This window comes from Martes martes (assembly GCF_963455335.1).
Source record: "Martes martes genome assembly, chromosome: 8".
Taxonomy (NCBI): Eukaryota; Metazoa; Chordata; class Mammalia; order Carnivora; family Mustelidae; genus Martes; species Martes martes.
In genome coordinates this window covers 105,577,526-105,591,297 of record NC_137895.1, presented here as the reverse complement: position 1 = coordinate 105,591,297, position 13,772 = coordinate 105,577,526, and the positions used below count along the sequence as shown (strand labels likewise).

Sequence of the window (13,772 nt, the reverse complement as noted above, 5' to 3'; positions counted from 1 at the left end):
AAGCCTCTGCCTTCAGCTCAGGTCATGATCTCAGGGTCCTAGGATCGAGCCCCGCATCGGGCTCTCTGCTCAGCAGGGAGCCTGCTTCCCCTCCTCTCTCTCTGCCTGCCTCTCTGCCTACTTGTGATCTCTGTCTGTCAAATAAATAAATAAAATCTTTTTAAAAAGAAAAAAGAACAAAAGAACAAAAAAAGAAAAAAATTTTTAAAAAACAGAAAATCGAGCAAAACAGGAAATTGAGCAAAATATTTTAATAAGCACTTCATAAAACAGCTTCAAATGACCAAAAGACAAAGTTATTCAACTTCACTAGTTGTCAGTAAAATGCAAATTAAACCATGCGATATCACCATAAATCTACCAGAATAGCTGCTGTCAGTTAACACTGACAATACCAAATACTGGCAAAGATATAGAACAAAAGGAACCCTCAAATATTGCTTTGGGGCAGTTAAGTTTGTAGACTACAAAGGAATATTGTTTGGCAATTATCTACTAAAATTCCACTTAGACATACTCTATGACCCAGAACTTTCACTCCAGGTTCTTACAGTCATCAGAAATATATGCACCCTAAGACCTGTACAAGAATGGCCCACAGTGGCATAATTCATAATGACCCAAAATTGGAAACAACCTAAATATCCATCATTGATATATGGATAAATTGTGGTGTATTTATATAATTGAAGACTATTTAGCAATGAAAATGAACAAACTACAGCTAAAAACAACAAACCTATATCTCACAAAATGCTGAGTCAAAGCAACTAAGCATAAAATATATACAATATGATCCCATAAATATAAAATGGAAAAACAGACAAAACTAAATATAGCTTTATGTAAGAAAGAAAAGCAAAAAATGATTCCCATAAAAGTCAAGACAACAGTTATCTTTATGTGACTGGGAAGAGGCAAACAAAGTCTGTGGAATGATGGCAAGGTGCTAGTGTTTGACCTAGATGACGGTTACACAAGCGTTTGTTTCATCAGTTAAGCTATACATTTGTTTTATACGCTTTCCGGTACGTGTGTTACAGTTAAGAAGGACTTCAAGGAGAAATTAATTCCTTCACAATAAACTATACTACTACAATAAAATTATGTTTAAGGTCCAAACTTGTTTTTTTTTTAAAAGATTATTTATTTACTTATTTGACAGACAGAGATCACAAGTAGGCAGAGAGGCAGGCAGAGAGAGAGGAAGGGAAGCAGGCTCCCTGCTGAGCAGAGAGCCAGATGTGGGGCTAGATCCCAGGACCCTGGGATCATGACCTGAGCTGAAGGCAGAGGCTTTAACCCACTGAGCCACCCAGGCGCTCCCCAAACTTATTTCTTGAAATATTTTCACAATTTCAGAGATGTTTAACTGAGGTTCAGACAACTTTTTTCCAGTTACCTAATTTCCATACAAAGGTGTTTTAAACAAAAAAGTAAAACAATGAAATAAGGGAAAATGTAAATAACACACATAAAGGACTGTCTGATGAAAACCATTGTCTATTCATCGCACAGCCCACCATAATAAAGAAAACTAAAAAGAATACCAAGTTTCACTTCCTTCTTGGTCAACCACTAAAAATGAGAGTTCATATGGACTTTGGATGATAATGATGTGTTGATCAAGGCTCAACTGTAATAAATATATCACTCTGGTGGGAAATGATAATGGAGAAAGCTCTGCATGTGTGGGGTGGGAGTAGGGATCTATGGGAAATGTCTGTACCTTCCACTCAGTTTTGCTGTGCACCTAAAACTGCCCTTAAAAATATTTTTTTTAATGAATTCAAGAGTTGCTACATTTCAAAGCATAGTCCAATCATGTGTTTCCTAATCAAAAATCTTCACTAGTTACCAACACAGTAACTCAAAATGGGAAGGAAACTTAAAAATCACCTAGCAAACATTCATTCAATGCTTGGAATCTGAAAGGGGATGCACTACCTCATTAAAAACATTTACACCATCACTGAACACCAATGACTTTTATAAAATCAATAGGAACAATAAAATGGAAGGTACAAGAATAAGAGAAATCAAGAATACCAGCTTTGGATGTGCTGAGTTTAAGCTGCATCCAAATGGAAATACTGAGTAACAATGGTCCTTACAGTCAGCAAAGAGGTAAAAGCTGAAGTCAGAAAAATGAATACTCAGCATGTAGTTGAAAAATGAAATAAGAGATGAGATCACTCATAGAAATTCACATATTTAATGAATGACTAGAGAAGGATTCAACAAAGGTGACAGAAAAGAAAGCCAAAAACCAGGAAGAAATACAGAAGCATGATCTAAAGAGAGTGAAAGAAATGAGCATTACAAAGAAGGAGAAATCAGGGGGATCAAATGCTGCTGGGGTAGGCAATCTTGACAATGGCTCTGAATTATCTCTGCCTCTTAGTATTCACACTTTTGTGGAACCCCTCCTTGCATGTGTGGGATCTTAGAGAGTCCATTCTAAAGAACAGAATAGAGCAAGTGAGAGACTGGCACTACCAAGAATAGGTTACAAAAAACTGGCTACTACCTCCTCTCCTCCTCCACAGAGTTCTCAATCTAGAAGCAAGGTGCCATGTTGCAGAGACCCAAATGGCAAGATTGATTTCTTCAGTAAACAACCAACAAGGACCTCAGGCCTGCCAACAGCCACATGCTTGGGCTTGGAAACAGACCCTCCCCCAGTGGAGCTTTTGGATGACTGCAATCCTAGTCAACATTTGATTGCAGCCTTATGAGTGACCCTGAATCAGACATACCACACCCAAATGCCTGACCCACAGAAACTGTGAAACAACAAATGTTTGTTGTTTTAAGTTAAGTTGGGAGGGTAATTTGTTGCATAGCAATAGAAAACTAGTACAGCTAAAAGGTTAAATAAGAGGACAGAAAAATATCTATTGGCTTTAAACACATTAGTAACCCAGCAAGAAAGTTTTAATGAAATTGTGAAGACAGAAACAATAGGTTAAGAAGAGAATCATAGGCAAAGAAATGGAGACAATATAACAAATGTAGGTAAGTCTTCTAAAAAGTGTGGCTATAAAGCAGACAGCAACTTAGAGAAAGTATGAAGATGGGAGAAGAATTTTTTGTTAAGATGAGACAGATATTTTAAAGCTTAAATGATGGGGTGCCTGGCTGGCTCAGTTTGAAGAACATGCAACTCTTAATCTCTAGGTCATGAGTTCAAGCCCCATGTTGGGTGCAGAGATTACATACACACATACGTTTTAAAAATAAATAAAGTTTAAGTGATGAGGAATGCCTGGCTGGCTCAATCAGTAGTAGAACCTACCTAAAATAAATAAATAAATAAATACGTAAATAAGTTAATTTAACTGACACGAAGCCAGGAGGGTGGAAAAATACTCTCAAGGAACTGTGTTCCATTATGAAGAAACTCTTCTGAAAGTTTTTACTGCCTCTCTGCCTTAACTGAAAACTGATTTTCCCAGGACCCTCTTTCCAAGCAGCCCTTTAAAGTGGAGGCTATTAAGTCTCTCACATTCCACATTCAATGTTGGGAAATGAGACTGGTACCCTTCTTTCTTCCCATGCCACCTCCAGACCATGTAAAATCCTGAACTCCCATGTAAAATCTTTGTTTCTCTAATTCTCATGCTTTTCAGCAACAGTCTTCTACCTCTGCCTTTTCACTATCAGCTAATGACCACCTGGACATCCTCCACACTCAGTGGGTAGATGCTGGCAACTAGTTCACACTGCCACTCTTTAACACCACCGCTCCTGGGTTATCTCAATACACACATGGATGAGTCATCTGATACCGGTTCCTCAAACCCATCATTCTCAGTAAGCAACTCTATTCTCTGGGTATATCCATTCACAGCCAGTTGGGAATTCACTTAGTTGTCTTATCATCCATTCATTCATCAAATATTTAGCAAGTATCTACTATTTGCTCTGTAGAGAACATATGACAGTCCTTGTTCTCATAAAATAGCTCATATTTTTCACAAAGACAGCATGAAAAGATTGAGGTAAAGTCTAGATAAATTACAACTACTCCATTTCCTTATCAGCTTAGGAACCATGTCAACTCTAGGAAATGGAAATTATTATCTGAAGTGACCTCATGAATCCACGCTATATTCCAGTGATCACTGTATCCTTTAACAAGGCTTCTAAAACTACCTTTTCTTTTTCTTTAAGATTTTATTTGTTTATTTGAGAGAGAGCACAGAGGAGTGGAGGGATCTCAAGCAGACTCTGAGCTGAGCTCAGAGCCCAACATAGGGCTCCATCCCATGACCCCAAGATCATGACCTGAGCTGAAATCATGAGTCGATGCTTAACCAACTGAGCCCCCAGGCACCCTCTGAAACTACCTTTTAAATAATGTATGCTAAAACACTGCCAGAGTTTAGTATCATAGTCATCAATCTATAAACATATTGCCATGCTGCCCAATACACTAATCACTAGTTACAGTGGCTATTTAAATTAATCTTAACAAAATTAACAATTTTAATTATTTCTCAACACTTATACTAGCCACATCTGGAAGTGTTCAGTAAGCACATGTGACCAGTAGCTTCTGACTGAATGGGATATAAAACATTTCTATCATCACAGAAAGTTCTACTGGACAGTGCCAGCCTAAAGTTTTCAGTATTCATTTCATTCCTCTCAGAAAAAGTGTTAAAAAGACAGATCGGGGCACCTGAGTGGCTCAGTCGTTAAGTGTCTACCTTCGGCTCAGGTCATGATCCCAGGATCCTGGGATGGAGTCCCTCATCGGGCTCCCTGCTTGTCAGGGAGCCTGCTTCTCCCACTCCTACTCTCCCTGCTTGTGTTCTCTCTCTCTCTCTGTGTCAAATAAATAAATAAAATGTCTAAAAAAAAAAAAAAAAAAGATAAGTATCATTTTCCAGTCTCCTGAGAACTCCCTGGGGCTCCACAATATCCTAAAGGAATTCCACAAATCAGGCATCATTACCACCATCACCACACCTTATCATCACCATCAGGGTGTTGATTTTTATTGAGTACTTAGTATATTCCAAGCACTTTATTAAAAGCTTTATGAATATTGGGGTGTCTGGGTGGCTCAGTGGGTGAGAGCCTCTGTCTTCAGCTCGGGTCATGATCCCAGGGTCCTGGGATCGAGCCCTGCATCGGGCTCTCTGCTCAGTGGGGAGCCTCCTTCCCCCTTTCTCTCTGCCTGCCTCTCTGCCTACTTGTGATCTCTGTCTGTCAAATAAATAAATAAAATCTTTTAAGAAAAAAAGCTTTATGAGTATTATTTCATTTATTCTGCACAACAATCACATGAAGTAGGACTATTTTTCCCATTTTATGGATGAGAAAATTAACTGAGTTTTAAACAGTAAAGTAATTTACCCAAAGTTATACAGCTACAAAGTGACAGCAATCCATAGAGTTTAAGCAAATTAACAATGTAATGATTTTGCCTTTTTCTTTTTTATGATTTTACTTATTTATTTGACAGAGAGACAGGGAGAGAGGGAACACCACCAGCAGGGGGAGTAGGAGAGGGAGAAGCAGGCTGAGCAAGGAGGGGGACACGGGGCTTGATCCCAGGACTCTGGGATAATGACCTGAGCCAAAGGCAGACGCTTAAGGTTTGAGGCACCCAGGTGCCCCATGATTTTGCCTTTTTAAGACAACACACTACTGGGGCGCCTGGGTGGCTCAGTCGTTGAGCATCTGCCTTCGGCTCAAGTCCTGATGCCAGCGTCGTGGGATCAAGCCCCGCATCACACTGGGCTTCCCGCCCAGCGGGAAGCCTGCTCCTCGGTCTCCCACTCTTCCTGCTTGTATTCCCTCTCTTGCTCTCTGTCAAATAAATAAATCAAATCTTAAAAAAAATAAAAATAAAAAGACAATACACTATTTAACATAAGGAAGGGAGGATACCAACACCTCACACTAGCACTCAACACTCCAGCAGACCAAACTATTTTTAAATCACTCAATTCGCCCTATAGCTTTCTGGTCTTTGGGCTTTACAAGCCCTGTTCCCTCTACTTGCGCCCTGTTCATTTAGCCTAATCCTACTTATCCTTAAGATCTCATCTCAGATTTTCCAACAATGCTGTTTAGGAATTCATCCTATGAGCTGATGTAGAACCCTACTGAAGCACAGGAGCCCACAAACCCCTATTAATTACTCCTCTTCTCTCACCAGAATAAAACTCCTTAAGAATAAGGGACACTGTGCATTATTCATCATGGATTCCATCTGGCCTAGCCCAGGACTTAGAACACAAAAGGTACTCAATAAATATGTGATAAATGAAGGAATAATGAAAAGAAGACACGTAATCAAGTTATTTCACAAGCATGTATTCAACCAAATAAAATGCTATCTAAGTTGACTTTTACACAAACCTATGATCCAATTCAGTCAGAGAATATTAAAAGTACACACTAAATGGCTTAACTGCCATTTAGTTGGTAAGCAAGTATTTCACAAACATTTTTTCCCACATAATATACAAAAGAATACTTAAACTAAAGGTCAGAAAAATAACAGCTTCTCTTGAGGGTGGAGAAAATGTTCTAAAATTGATTGTGGTGATAGTTACACCAAAAAAAAAAAAAAAAAAAAGAATTATACCCTTTAAATGAGTGAATTGTCTGGTGTATGAATTATCTCTCAATAAAGCTGTTATAAAATAGGGGCGCCTGGGTGGCTCAGTGGGTTAAAGCCTCTGCATTCGGCTCAGGTCATGATCCCAGGGTCCTGGGATCGAGCCCCGCATCGGGCTCTCTGCTCAGCGGGAAGCCTGTTTCCTCCTCTCTCTCTGCCTGCCTCTCTGCCTACTTGTGATTTCTCTGTCTGTCAAATAAATAAATAAAATCTTTAAAAAAAAAAATAAAATAAAATAAAGCTGTTATAAAATAAAAACAAAAGGCCTTCAGGAGCTAGACTTAAATTAAGAAAACAAATACTAAGCCTGCCAAAAAAAAAACAAAACAAAACCAAAAAAATGAAAGATAAAATACGTTATATTTATGCAATTTTAAAATAGCTAAACCATATTATTGCACAAAATTTAACTGGTTAGGAAAAACAAGAACTTGGAAACAGTGACTGCACTGCCTTCAGGAACAATGTGATGGAGCAGGAAACTTACTTTCACTTAAGAACTCTTGTATACTTTCTGATTTGGTATGCGCATTACGTATTTTTTAAATGAGTATAATAGTTATTAGTATATTTAAAAAAAACAAAATTAATAACAAAAATGTCATATCTGTCTTTAATATAAGTATACTTATACTGCCTATTTTGTTCTGAAAAGGATAAAAACTTTTATATATGTTTTTAAAAAATCAACCCAGGGAAGTAAAAAGCTGACAAAGTCTTCTATCTATTTCATCTCACACTAAAAAGCATTTACTCATACTTCTGTTATTAGACATTATAACCACGAAAAATTCTTCCTTACCCAACACTCTGACACATCTTCAAACAATGACACACTTGATCATTGCCTTCTCCTTAAAAACTTCCTCTCCGTCACTACTAGTACCTCACATTCTCCTGCTTTTCCTAACCCAATGACCTTTTATTAATTTCCTTTGCCAGTTTTCTCCTCATCTCCCCAAAAGGTATCTGGAAGGTAGTTCCATGAAGGCAGAGATTTTTGTCAATTTTGTTCACTACTGTATCCCCAATGGCTAAAAAAGTACCCAGAACAATACTCAATAAATAACCACTGAATGAATCAGTGCCCCCAAGGCTCAGATACTGAAGAGCTATAGAAATAAATTATATTCTATATAACCTGTATGCTGTTTACTTCATTACATTATATTTGTCTGAAAACTGATAAAGAATGTACTGATTATTTGTTAACCAAAATACTTAATTCCCTGATCTTCCATTGAAGTTTTGATATGGTATGTGTAAAACGCACATTTAACAATCTGCTACTACTTCTAAAAGCATAAACCTAGAACAGAAGAGCACTTGTTGCTCTAAGAACCTTCACTTTTATCTTGCTTCCAGTACTAATGTTGAATTAACAAACTGACATACCTACCTGACTTTAGTAATAGCGGGGAGGGGAGAGCTCAGTAAATTCAGCATGAGTATCACAGTAAAAACTAGCAAGCAACATTTCTTGAAAAATAAAATGTAGTATTTTTTTTTTTTAGGCACAAGAAATTCTAAAGAGAAACAGGCCACTTCTACCTGATACTTTCCCCCAAATCCCATGACTTCATTCCCACAAAGAAGCACATCCCACTGTCAGCCATGCAAATGTAATTTTAGCAATATACACACAAAGTTTCACCTGGTATCTTAGTTCACATTTGTCCTCATTCACACCCAGTTAAAGTAAAATTTAAAAGCCAAAACTAGATATGTGAATATTCATTTTCCTTCTAAGTAACTAATCCAAATCAAAAGTATTCATTTACCAACTTCTAATTTGATTTGTTTGAATACATTTAATTGAATCTTTTAGAATTACATAATGGACACACTCACTTAATAGCTATTGTACCATCTGTTGCCTATAGGTCTGAAGCCGAAGTATTTCTACAAGATCATAGTTTGCTCATTAATTAAGCATGTTAAAAAAGGCAATGATCTGCAACTACTGACACTCACATCTGTATATTTCTCTCTTGGGTTACAGGAAAGCACTTCTCTGGCTATGTTCCCAAATAAATTGAGTAAGCCTTGGGAAAGTCACTGCTTAAATTCCATTTCATGACGGTTTCTCTTCCTCCACAAATAAATTATTGAGAGTCATGCCTACTTCCATCCATTACATAATACATGTCCATCACAGGACCTGTTTTCTGAGCAAGAAACAGCTTAAATGACACTAACTGATAGGTAAGGTCAGTGAATACTGTAATCTAATAGGGAGCAGGAATCAAGAAAAGATTCTGATTTAATGAATAAAGTTGTGAAACATTGATGTGAAGAACACTGAACACTGTTTACTCTTAGTAACATGTATCTACCTATCAATTGAGATACATGTCCCCAAATGTTATTAAAGAGCATTTTAAAAGCACTAGACTCCAAGAACATTTCTCAGAAATTGAGGGACCTCCCGAAAAAAAATTATTCCGCTTCATTTTTAAACTGTCTAATAACAACATCTGCAACTGAGAAATAAAAATAATCCCCAATAATTGTGTTGAACACAAAATGTCTAAATGTCAAGGTCTGTTGAAAAACGAGCTGTAAAAGACAGCTGTGCTTTAAAACATTTAAGTATTTTTCATATAATTAGCTTCAACAGAACTGTTCAAATCATCCATCCAAAGCAGTCAACCACAACCACCTGCAACTATTACTCAGAAACGTGTCTTCCAAAGCAACCACCTGATTTTCAGGCCTTCTCTTAAGGGGACAGGATAAAGCTTATAAGTGAGGTGATATAAAGAGATCTTTCAGGCACAGAAAAAAGACTGGACGGTAACAGCTTTAAAGAACTAGGTGTAATGGGACCTATTCCCTTTTGCAGCTGCCAGAATGAAGTTGTCTTAATCCAAGATCTCACTCTTCTTGAAGGGTGTAAAACTTTAAACCAAGCCACCCTCACAATGTACCCACCTGCGCCAAAAGTAGAGGGATTCTCTTCCCTCCCGACTCACCTCGCCAGGAGGGAAAATAATAATAACCAAACTCTAAAGTAGAAATGTGAAACCTAGTGCAATAGCTTCTCCAACTGTCTCAAAGGCAACATCCACAGCTCATCTTCCTTTTGAAATACAACCCTTCATCTCCTAGCTTACCATTTCACAGAAGGAAAAAAAATCCTCACCTCTTTCCACATTTTACATCAGTCGCCTAAACACACAGGTCTACCCTGACCGCACCCCAACTTCCTCATGGCTCCCCAATTTCTCCATCTCGCCACTACCTCGCCCGCAACATCACGCCTCAAACCCTCCGCAGCTCTCCAAGCGCCCAGAACCCCTATCTCCCATCTCCCACCTCGGGCTCCCCACATCTAGCGCCTCAGCTCCCGCCCAATCCTGGAGCTCGGTGGGGTGGAGCCCGCGGGGGGCTGGGGTGGAGTAGGGTGGGGTGGGGTGGGGTCCGCCCCTCCCGGACTTTCCCATCCCCCCCGCCAGGGAGAGGAGGGGGAGGGGGTCCTGAAGCCTCACCTACAGCTCCGCCCCTCCCCGGGGGCGCGCTGCCCAGCCCTAGCCAGGGCCGTGAGGAAGAAGCAAGCTAAGAAAAGGCAAAAAAAAAAAAAAAAAAAAAAAAGCCTCAGCGCCAGCGGCAGGCGGGAAGCTCTCCGTCCCGCCCGACTTCCGAGCTGCCGCCACGGCGACCGTCTCACCCACCTCAGGGCTGCCGCTGTTGCTGCTGCTGCCGCCCGGGCGCCGCCACCGCCGCCGCCGCCACTACCGCCGCTGCCGCCGCCGCCGCCACCACAGCCACAGTACGGCCCCAGCGCCCGCCGACGTCACTCCGCCCCGCCCCCTGCGCGAGACACCTAGCCCCGCCCCGGGCCGCGAGACACCGCGAGCTCCGCCTCCTCCCGAGCGGGCCACCTAGCCTTCCCTCACCCTCCAGGGAGTGCGGTTTGGCAGCTTACAGTCCTCCGGCGCCTTTCAGAGGAAGGCGGGTCAGGGGCTGGGAGTGGGGTGACTCAAGGTTCCGGCGGCGATTGCGCGCCCAAGCAGAGAAACGGGCGCGGGGCGTCCACACCCCTCCCGCTCGGCCCCTGCGGCCACGAGAAGGGAGAGCCGGAGCCCGCTCCGGGAAGAAGCGGTAGGTGGGAGCGAGGCAAGCGGCGTTTGTCTCCTTCTGCTTGCCGTAGGAAGTGGACCGGCCAGGCCCGAAGAGCGGAATCGTCGCTTTCCCAAACCTTAGAGTCGCCCCACCCCCTCCTTGGCGGGTCCCGTTATACAGGCCCCAGGATCGCCACCGCTGTAGGGGAGTAGGTCTAGCAGTGTCGTACACTCCAGGCTGCGCTCCCGAAGCCGCGATGGAAACCCTTTGTCCGAGGGAAATTGGATTTTTTCCCCACCCTTAGTTTTTGTGAATGTGGCCGCGGGGCTGTGCACTCGACCTTAGGGAAAGAACTTGGGCGTCGCAGAAGACCCACGCCAGTGTACGTGGTTTTTGTGTGGGAGCCCGGCGGGAGAGGAGAGCGTGGGCGGAATTTAAGATGCACATTCAGCTCGTGCGATGTGCCAAATGCGGAGCTACGTTATCTTAGTTGGTCTTCACAACAGCTAGGCGAGTCTACTAAGCAAATGGTACCTTATTTCAGGAAATCCAATTTTCTTGTACTGAATTGCAGTCAGCTTTTCTTTTGTTGGAGTCATGCAAAGAAGGCAGCTACATCCATTAATTTACGAATGTAGGTAAACTATTCCTAATCAAGAAAGTAGGAGTGCTGTGATATATATTCGCCCCAGTCTTTTAGGTTGAATCAGATAATTTAAAATGCCCTTAAAAGGGGTTGACTCATATTTTACCCCTCCTCATTCTCCACCACAATTAACCAATTTACACTCCTTCATAATCCCACTAATATTTTCCCGTCTGTCCTCAGTAGTCACATTCATTCATTCACCAAATTCTACTGTGACATCCTGCCCAGACTCTGCTCCCCCCTAGATCACCACGCACTTGGATTATCGCAGTTCCCCGTCCTGCTGTACCGTCGCCCCCTTCAGTACATTCAACATATGCCTACCAATTGTTGGACTGTGCTGCCAAAGAAGATTGTAGAGCCGCCAAAGAAGCATCCTAAAATACTTCATTTTTTTTAGACATCGGGCTTTTTACCCCCCAAAAAAGCCATCCTTCTTCGACTGTTTTTCAAGATCTTTCTCATCTAACTGCTGATCTTGCTCATCCTGTTACTCCCCAGCAGTGTGGGAGGTTAAAAAAAAAAAAAAAAAGTGGGAGTCGTATCCTACTTTCATTCTGCCATGCTCTACTTGAATGACCTTGGGAAAATCACTTTATTTCTGGGTTCTACTTTTCTTAACTGTAAAATGGAGTGTGAACTCGATGTCTGAGATCCGCTATGTCGCTAAAATGTGTGGATCTGGAGAGTTACTATGTTAAGCACTAGGTTATACATACACAGGGTACTATCAATATCACAGACTGAGAATTGTGGTGGTTTGTTTTTTTGTGTTTGGGGGGGGTTATTTTTTGGTTTTCTGCCCTTCCACTGGTCGTTTTTTCTTATTTCCTACTCTGCCCCAAACGTTTTGTTTTGTTTTGTTTTGTTTTGACTTACGCTTTATATTTTTTCCTTAAGGCCAGCTGAGTGCACCCTTGGGTAGCACATATACTAAAATTGGAATGATGGAAGATCAGTGTAGATCCTGTGCAAAGATGACACACAAATTAATGAAGCATTCCATAATTTTCAAACTAATGTAACATTGGTTGTCAACTATACTTCAATTACAAAAAAAAAGAAAGAAAGAAAGAAAGAAAACTAGGGGGCACCTGGGTGGTTCAGTCAGTTAAGCATCTGCCTTCAGCTCAGGTCATGATCCCAGGGTCCTAGGATCAAGCCCCATATTGGGGTCTCTGCTCAGAGGGGACTGTTTCTCCTTCCCCCTGCTCTTGCGTGCTCCTGCTTGCTCTCTCTCTCTCTCTCTCTCTCTCATTCCCTCTCAAATAAATAAAATCTTTTAAAATAATAGTAATAAAAATAAATTAAAAATAAATTTTTAAAAAGCTAGCAAAGCACAGGCATGCATTACCTCTTCTTCCTGAGACCCATTAAAATGCTAATAAAGGAATTTTTAAAATGATACAAAACCCATTCATAATAGAAAATGGAAAGACCACCAAAACACATACTTTTTTTTTTTAATTTACACACCAAGTGAGTGCAGTCTGACTAAACAAAATGAAAGAAACCATAATGTGGAGTAGGTGCAGGGGGTTCTGAGGCCAACAGGGAGATGAAATAAAGACCTTGGTACAGACCAGAAGAACCCTTCCTTATCTCAGATACAGTATGTAGGCATTTATCCCAGGCTAAAAATTAAGCGTTCTCATAATCTCTGGGGAGGAGTTGGGCTGCTGTTTGAGTATATAATGACTAAGAATGAAACAGTCTTCATTCTGGCACAATAGCTGGTTTTCTACCCACTCACCCTTGAGTGAAGTTGTGCAAGTTGGCAAGACCCTCCCAAGTTCACAAGATTCCTAATCAGCGTTCCAATTACTTCATCTTAAACATGAACAGACAACCAAGGATTAGATTAATAGCTACTTAAAAGAAGTCTCCAATTTAGGGGGAGGGGAGAAGAGAAACAGAAAATGTGGCCATAGAGGAAATAGAGAAACTTCAGAGAACTTAAAAAATAATAATTAGTATGTTCATGGACTTTTTATTACACTTATGAAACAAGAATAACATACACAGTATACTTGGGTGAAGTAACAATCCAAGAATAAAAAGTAAGTCTTGAAACCATAAATAAGAAATTGCCAAAATTAGGGGTGCCTGGGTGGCTTAGTTGGTTAAGCACCTGCCTTTGGCTCAGGTCAAGATCCCAGGGTCCTAGAATAAAGGCTCCCTGCTCAGCAGGGAGTCTGCTTCTCCCTCTGTCTCTCCCCCTCCCCAGCTTGTGAGCTACTCTCTCTCTCAAACAAATAAATAAACCTTCAAAAAAAAAAGAAAAAAGAAATTGCCAAAATTATAAATTCACTTGACTTGTTAAAAGAGAAAGTGAATGAAATTTTTACAAATAGAAGAAATAGGGGGCACCTAGCTACCTCAGTTAGGAGAGCACATAACTCTTGATCTAATAAATAA

The 13,772-nt window shown here is 40.8% G+C and overlaps 1 protein-coding gene across 3 annotated transcripts in view; it reads right to left on the bottom strand.

Moving 5' to 3' along the window:
* Positions 1-10,447, bottom strand: part of ERC1 (ELKS/RAB6-interacting/CAST family member 1) — a 549,895-nt gene extending 539,448 nt beyond the window's left edge. For 2 of the 3 annotated variants that reach the window (XM_080810687.1, XM_080810689.1), the window contains exon 1: positions 10,315-10,440. The gene's annotated coding sequence lies outside the window, so the exon portion shown is untranslated. Of the gene's footprint in view, positions 1-10,314 lie in introns of all 3 variants that reach the window. The other variant, XM_080810688.1, reaches the window with a different exon arrangement.
* Between the last annotated feature and the right edge of the window lie 3,325 nt (positions 10,448-13,772).